Genomic DNA, 8215 nt, shown 5'->3' on the forward strand with positions numbered 1-8215 from the left:
AACCTTCGTTTCAAGTCAGACTCTCTAACCATTATGCCATGACTGCCCATGAAGATGATATATTAGAATATATTAGAATAGATAGATTATAATTTTGGGGGGAAAATGTTCTGCTTTTTGCAAAGTATTTCACATCACAAAAACAGATTACATTTCACCTTATCCTTTCCTCATAACAGTTATGTCCCTTCAACATTATTCACATTTCTATAGTAAAACGAAAGTTTTTCCTCTTCCTCGCACACTTTGCTAAAACAATCATCTCTGTCTTTATCAACACACTTCTGCAGAGACTATTAAAACAAAGATTATTTCCAGCTTTTGACGGTGCACAGTGTATTTCATAAAGGGAAAGAGTACTTTTAAAGTGATATCACTTTCCGTCTTCTCTTGGATTGAAAATGAGGAGGACATTTTGGAGCATTAAGCTATTAAAAGTGTTTTCCTTCCATCACAGCTCAGTGTAAAATTTCAGTTTTGGAGATTTAATGTATGTTTAATGTCAGGCCTGGTGTCACTCACAACCACATTTAGTCAAGTTGGTTACTTGGCTGAACCACAACAGAAACAGCTAGTTCTGCAGGGCTACTGGTACTGTGGCTTTTTGACCTGCTGTGCAAACATTCACATACTATTATCAAGTGAGTTGGGATAGATTGAACCAGACTTCAGAGCATTGCCAAAGCAAACTGACACTAGATGAGTTCATGATACCTGGAGCATAAACTAAGCCAAATAGAATGGTCAAAGACCTGTTATACCATATCATACAGACATTATTAAATGTTTAAAGCTTCTCATTTTACATTCCAGTTGGCAGAAGAGCTGCACAGTGTAGTCACCAGCCCAGAGACAACAGAGTTGTTATAACTGCTCTCCAAACCTCATGTACAGGTGAGAAGAGAACGTACTGTACATTGAGGTCAAGATTTTGTGACTATCACAAGAAAGGCAGCAAATAAAATAATTCCTGCATGCTTTTATGGTGGGTTGATGTCAATTTACAAAGTATATGAATAGTATTTGGTATAAATTTCATACAACTGATAATTATTACTTAAGTGTAGAGTTCAGGAGTTTCACTTGCGAGGGCTTTTACAGATTTATTTGTGATTGGTCTAATGCAGTATTTTGTAAAATATGCTAATTTAAAACAGCTGTTTTATATTTTAAAATAATTTAAATGTTAATTTTGATGGCAAAAAAAAAAATATATATATATATATATATATATATATATATATATATATATATATATATATATATATATATATATATATATATATATTTTTTTTTTATTTTTTTACATAATCTGGAAGTTTTCCATTGATCTATGGTTTATTAGGATTGGAAAATATTTGGCTGATACAACTATTTGAAAATCTGGAATCTAATGGTTGCAATAAAATCAAAATACTGAGAAAACCTTTGAATTTATCCAAATTAATTCTTAGCCATGCATATTACTAATCAAAAATTAAGTTTCGATATATTTACAGTTGTAAATTTAGAAAATATCTTAATGGACCATGATCTTTACTTAATATACCAATTATTTTTGGCATAAAAGAAAAATCTATAATTTTGAGCCATACAATGCTTTTTTGGCTATTGCTAAAAATACACCCTAGTGACTTAAGACTGGTTTTGAGGTCCAGGTTGTAATTTTTTATCAAAATAACATCCCCTCCCTCATGCAACAACACCTTTTCTCATCTCTGATGACGTTCACTTGCTTGAATGAAGATTGAGATTACAGGAATAGCAAACATGATCCAACAAACAAATCACTTCCAGATGGACCAAATAATATTTTATTCGGATATAAATCACAATAGGGAAGAAGATACGATCACGACACCTGTTTCACGTCAACTTCAATATTTTTGTGCAAAGCTTCAATGTTCAAAAGAATAGTGTTTCGTAACATAATAAATGTCCTTTCTGTAATTTCTTTCAAAAAAATATTAATAAAAAATCATACTGACTATATAAATAAACTTTTGAATGGTTTTATAGAGGATAAATAAGTCTCAATTAATGCATGACTATATTGTCATATGCTGGTCGGTCAAGTCATTCTGTTACTTTTCTTTTGTATGATGACTAAAATATTGTCAGACTGTTAAAAGCTACAGAAAGCAATATATGTGTCTATACTACAGTATTCACTTCTCTGTGTGTGTGTGTGGCTAACTGAACTCCTAACCAAACATATATGTATAATGTTTTCGCTTCAGACTTTTCTCTCAGTGCATGGCATGGTGTCTCAGAAAGAGTTGGACCTTCAGTTGCCGTCTTTATCCAATTGCCCAATTACATCAAAAAAAGAGGAAGATTCAGTCAAAATTGTTTGCTTGGATAAAAACCAGGAGCCACTGGGTGGGTACCTCTGGATTACATGAAAAAAACATAAATATTCCATGTTGTTTAAAACAGGTTTCTAGCCGTAGGAACTCAGCAGTTAAGTCATTATGGAAACTCATCATATCAACAATCCAGGAGATGTTTAGATTAAGGTCATGGCACTAAACTTGATTAGGAATCAATTGAAATCAACCAAATCAACTGAAACTGATTACTTGACTGAATTGTTTTGATTATAATCGGCAAAACACTAATAAGGCAAGCACATTTAGGGGTAAAATATGAATTATAATAGAGTATCAAAGTGCAACCTGGATCAGTTTTGCCCTCAATTCTACCTCCAGAATCATATTTTCCATCTCTGAATGAAACCATCTGCACTTACATTTGTTTTACTTAGATGGGATGCTTTGAATACAAATAGGAAACATTGAACAGCGCTCTGCAAATAAAACGCATGACTTCAGATCGAACCCTTTTAAACAAGCTCTATCTTTTTATTGCGGTTTATCCTTCTCATTCTGACGCACAATGTGGCTGTCTTCCCATTCATAATACATAACTTGTAAAAAGCAGATTTTCCTATTATGTGTCCTTTCATTGTGAATAATGCTGAAGAAGGCATCCATTTGAATGGAACTTTATGAATTCCAGAGAGTGAACAGAAAGCGCATCATCAATTTTTTTGTTAGGACTTTGACGAAGAGTCCCATCATGCAATACGCTCACTAAACACTATTTTCCATCTGTTGTCTGTTATGATAGTGATTAGAATGGAATAGACTATGATTAACTAATCAGAGAACAGTCAAATACATACAATTTTTTAAGCAGTATACCGGATGTCACTAAATACAATACTGGTCTAAGTTTTTTTTTTCACATAGAGTTGATTAAAAGTGACAGTGAAAACTTTTACATTGCTATAAAAAAAGGAAATTAATAAAAAATTAAAATCTATTGAAAATAAATTCTGTCTTTGTGAACTTTATATTTATCATATAAAGTCCTGAAAAATGTAACATGGTTTGCACTAAAATATTAAGCAGAACAACTGCTTTAAACATAAATAACAATAAGAAATATTTCTAAATCACTTAGCATTGTTGAATGATTTCTGGATCATGTGGCACTATAGACTGGAGTAACGGCTGATGGAATTTCAGCTTTGCATCACAGGAATAAATGACAATTTTTATTGTAATAATAGTTCATAATATTAGCATTTCTACTGTATTATTACTATATTTACTGTCTTTTGTATTGTTTCAGTGGTTTGGTGTAAAATACATAGTTTCTTGTTTCTCAATTTCGCTGCATAGTGATTGTTTACATGACATCTGAAACTAGTGCTCTGTCGTCAACCCAGTAGCGTACTCAGATACTGTACAAACAAAAGTGCCTGCATTTCCTGTCATCAGGGTTGGTCTGTGCTCAATGTTTCAGTGAAAACCTTTTGTGGTTTAAAGGGACTTCTATAGTGGAGATGGGGTTTACCTTACAAATGATGATCAGTGATGTTACCACGGGAGTGTTCTCTCTTTGAGCAGGCAATTTTAAAGAGGCTTTTTTTTTGGACCATGGGTTGAGATTTATAAACATTGGGCCATGGCTTTTCCATTTTCTATCTAAGAAGCATGAAAAGGAATTAAAAAGTTATCCACAATCTGGAGAGATCTTTTTTTCCTACTAATAGGGGGCCTTAGCCTTGTGATTAAGGACTACGGGCCATTTGTCATATATCAGTGGCCCTTGTAGCATCATATATCTCATTGTCTGCTTCTGTACTGGCTTGTTAATGCTTGGCCTCCTGAAACCAGATATCTAATTTCATCATAGTTTGGATTAGTTTATTTAGGAAATATGCAAGCTGTTAAAATGTTTTGGAGGGTTCAACCTAAACAATTTTAGTGTAGCTGTGGTATTGTGGCCACGGTCAGTGTACTTGGGAGATGATGTGTGAACGACGCCTTGTGGTGCCATCCCTAAGAAGTTCAAAATCACTCTCACTGACCTTTTCCTGGACTGTGTCCAGCTGGTGGAATGACCTCCCAATCTCAATTCGTACAGCTGAGTCTTTACTCATTTTCAAGAAACATTTAAAGACTCATCTTTTTTTGATAGCACTTAACCAACTAATACTAGCACTTTTCCTTTTCTTGTCTTTTCATTAAAAAAAAAACCTAGCTATGCATTCTATACTAGACTAACTGAAACTTGTCATTGCACTTGTATACTGTTGTTGTTCTCTTATTGACCTGAATGCTTCTATTTTTCTCATTTGTAAAAGTTTCTGCTAATTGATTAAGTGCAAATGTAAATGTGTATGAAATGAAAATAATGATTTTTCTATAAGTGATGCTGCTAATGATTATGGATTTGTAGCAAAACATGTATCTTATTCATCAAGGCCAAATTTTATGTGTTTTTGGACCAAGTGGACCCGAAAGATTAGTTTCAATGGCTGCTGATTTTTCCTTCAGACACTAAAAAGAACATTGATCAGATAATTGACATATAGTGTCAACAATCAACAAAAAACTGTTTTTTTTTTTAGCTTTGGTGAAAAGGGTTTCCCTCATTATGTTTTTACACATACTCAAAAATGAGTCACATTCAATTTTTACCCACCATGGTTTTATGTAACCTAAAGGTTAGATTATAATTGGAATCAAAATCAGTGAAGACATATGAGAAACCTTAAAGTTGACATTAAATGGAAATTCATCGTCTTATTGATCTAATTGTGAATGATTCATCCATACATATTTCATTTTCATATTTTGTTTCATTTTTACTCATAGCTCGTAATTTTTTATAAAAATGTCATAACTGTCATGACTTTCCAATCATTTTGTCCGCTTAGCTTCCATTCAATCTTTTTTTCATTTTTTTTTTCAGTAATCCTTTTTCTTGGATGTACATCACAATATGAAACAAATCATATTTTTCTACTCAAAAGTCTTGTTAACTTCAGATTTTAATAGAAACTACTGACTAAAGAAATACAAATCAGACAACAGTGTTATTTAATTTAAATATGCATGGCCCAGTGCTAAACCAATGCTTATAGTTCCTGGTTAAGCGCTTGGTTAAATTCACTCCTCAATGTTCAAAAGAATTAATTCTGCTAAAACTTTCATCTCATTGCTTCATTGGGTAGTTCTACAGGTCTAATTCATGAAGGTGACAAGCTCAAGGCAGTCAATGGTGTTCCAGTGGAGAACAAAAACCCAGAGGAGATCATTCCCATACTAGTATGCATTGCTGATCACCAGTGTTGTGTTGGATGCTAGTTAGCATAGGATGATAGTGTGCTGGTGTCCCCAAAAGGCTAGATCAACATCTCTTGGTCAACATGACTATACTGTCAACACCAGAATTTAAACTAGCAAAACAGAAATTGATGCTAGGCTTAGCTGCATGTGTGAATGTGCTTGGGTATTTAGTGTGTGTGTGCATTTGAGTGTTTTCTGGAAAATAACAATGTTCTCTCTGTCTCTGTTTTGGGTCTATATGTCATTATCACATCCTCCAGGCCAAGTTAAAAGGAGCAGTGACCTTTAAAGTAATCCCAGGCAGCAAAGAAGAGCCGGATGTCATATATAACAAGGTCCCATTATTTAAATCAAAGAGTTTTTTTCTTAATTGATTTACACTCCAGATAATTAAAACAAAACTTGGTGACATCAAAATGTGTTTGTTGATTTTGGAGATCTTTGTAAGGGCACATTTTGAGTATAATCCCCAAGCAGAAACTGTTATTCCATGCAAAAATGCTGGGTTGGAATTCTGGAGAGGTGATGTGTTACAGATTGTAAGCCAAGAAGATGACACCTGGTTGCAGACCAGACGGCACGATGACGCAAACCTTAGGGCTGGACTGATTCCCTCAAGACCGCTTCAGGATAGGCTAGCAAATTTTCTTAATCATACTATTGCAATATTTCACTATGTCTAGACTAAGAAACTAAATCCTTCTTGTTGTCAGTCTTACACAGACCTTGTCAGTCAGACTCAGATCCTGTCATAATGTTCCCAATGCTGAATTAGACACAGTCAAGGGCAACACAGTCTGACACTGCTAAACTTTCAATCAAACTTTCAAATTCAAAAGTAAAAAAAAAATAATAAAAAGAAATAATAATAATAATTCTCATCAAATTATTATTTCATCTAGACAGATTTGTGCCTATAAATGACAATGAGAATATATCAGCCTGCAGATATTTTGTTATTTGTATCTCTTTCAGTTGGTGACGTGAAAGTGACATAATTAAAATATTTACTAATCCATTCACTGACCATCAGAGCCCAGTTCCCACCAGAGTATGTGAGCGGAGCGGAGTGGGAGCGGAGCGTGGAGTGGAGCGGTGTGATTTTGACAGGAGCGAGGAGCGGATTTTTTAAAAGTCGGAGTTTCACTCGCTCCAAGAGCGCTCCACCACCACTCCATCACGAGTACAATTCATGCCAACAGCCTGTAATATAACTGCATATTTAGCAAGTATTCACGTTTTAAACATATTTAACTATAGCTTGATACAGATGGATCTCAAATCAGAAGGTTACAATGACGACAATAGCCGAGCGGGAAGTTATAGGTTAGTTCTCAAGGAGTTTATCTGCTCCTTTTACTGAATATTTTCGGGTCAAAGCATGATTTAAACAGTTACAGCACATTCACACGCAATCGCTTTCGCAATAATGCATTCAAACAAATGTAATCTTAAAGAATTACTTCATCTGTATCTGATTTTGATGCATTGATCTGTAGATAAAATAAAAATGTACTGTTATTTTCATCACAAACAAAATTTGCAAAGCAGAATACAGTAATTATATTAATGCTGACATCCATGTTATTAGTTTGGCATGTGGTAGGAAAAAAAAGTTTGCACACAATAGCCTAAGCCACTTTGAAACTCTCCTGTTATTTTCTTTTTTTATTTTAATATAGGCTACGTTATGAACATAACATTTCAAACATACTGAAATACTTTAGCCACGGAGCGAAGGCGGAGCGGTGTTTCTGGTATCACTGAGCACGGAGTGGAGCGGGAGCGGGAAATTGTGAACCCGGAGCAGAGCTGGAGCGGAGTGATTATTAAATGCTCTGAGCGCAGAGGGGAAATTGTTGCCACTCCACTCCGCTCACATACTCTGGTTCCCACACAAATTGTAGCATATTTTTAAACTGGCATGTTCTTAAACTTTGTGGCAACATTCAGGAACAAGTTTTTGTTGTTGTATTTTTTTTTTTATTATTTAAATTTTTACTCCTTGTCCAAATACCCACACTTGCAGTTTTGGCCACTTGAGAGCGTGTGCACGATAGACAGGAAATAAGTGCACAAGACTGTCCCAATTCTTAAAATCTCACAAGAAGTAATGAAAACATTTCCATTGGATGTTAAAAAAAAATTCTCAGTCGCTTTGGTGCATTTCTCAAATCTGAAATGAAATTCTCAAAACTACTTGTACAACCTCCACATCATCTAGTCATTTATACACATCATAAAAACAGTTTCTCATTCAGGCTTTGATACATTCATGCAATTGATTATGTACATTTGTCTTTGTATTCCTACATTATCAGTTGCTAATTTCATGTTGCTCAAAATGTATTATATCTCTACACATTTCTATAGGGCTTGGGCGCCAAGTTGCATTCTGGGACGTGGTGGCCATGTTGCCAGCTTCGCGAATGTAAACATACAGCCAGTTGAATGAGAAGAGCAGAGCTGGGAGAAAGAAAAAAAAGATGTTAAAATCGCGAAAGGTTTGTGGGATTTATAGGGATACGCTAAATAGGGATGCCAGTATGTGGACAAAATCAGCACTATTA

Source organism: Carassius auratus, chromosome 2, assembly GCF_003368295.1.
Source record: "Carassius auratus strain Wakin chromosome 2, ASM336829v1, whole genome shotgun sequence".
Taxonomy (NCBI): domain Eukaryota; kingdom Metazoa; phylum Chordata; class Actinopteri; order Cypriniformes; family Cyprinidae; genus Carassius; species Carassius auratus.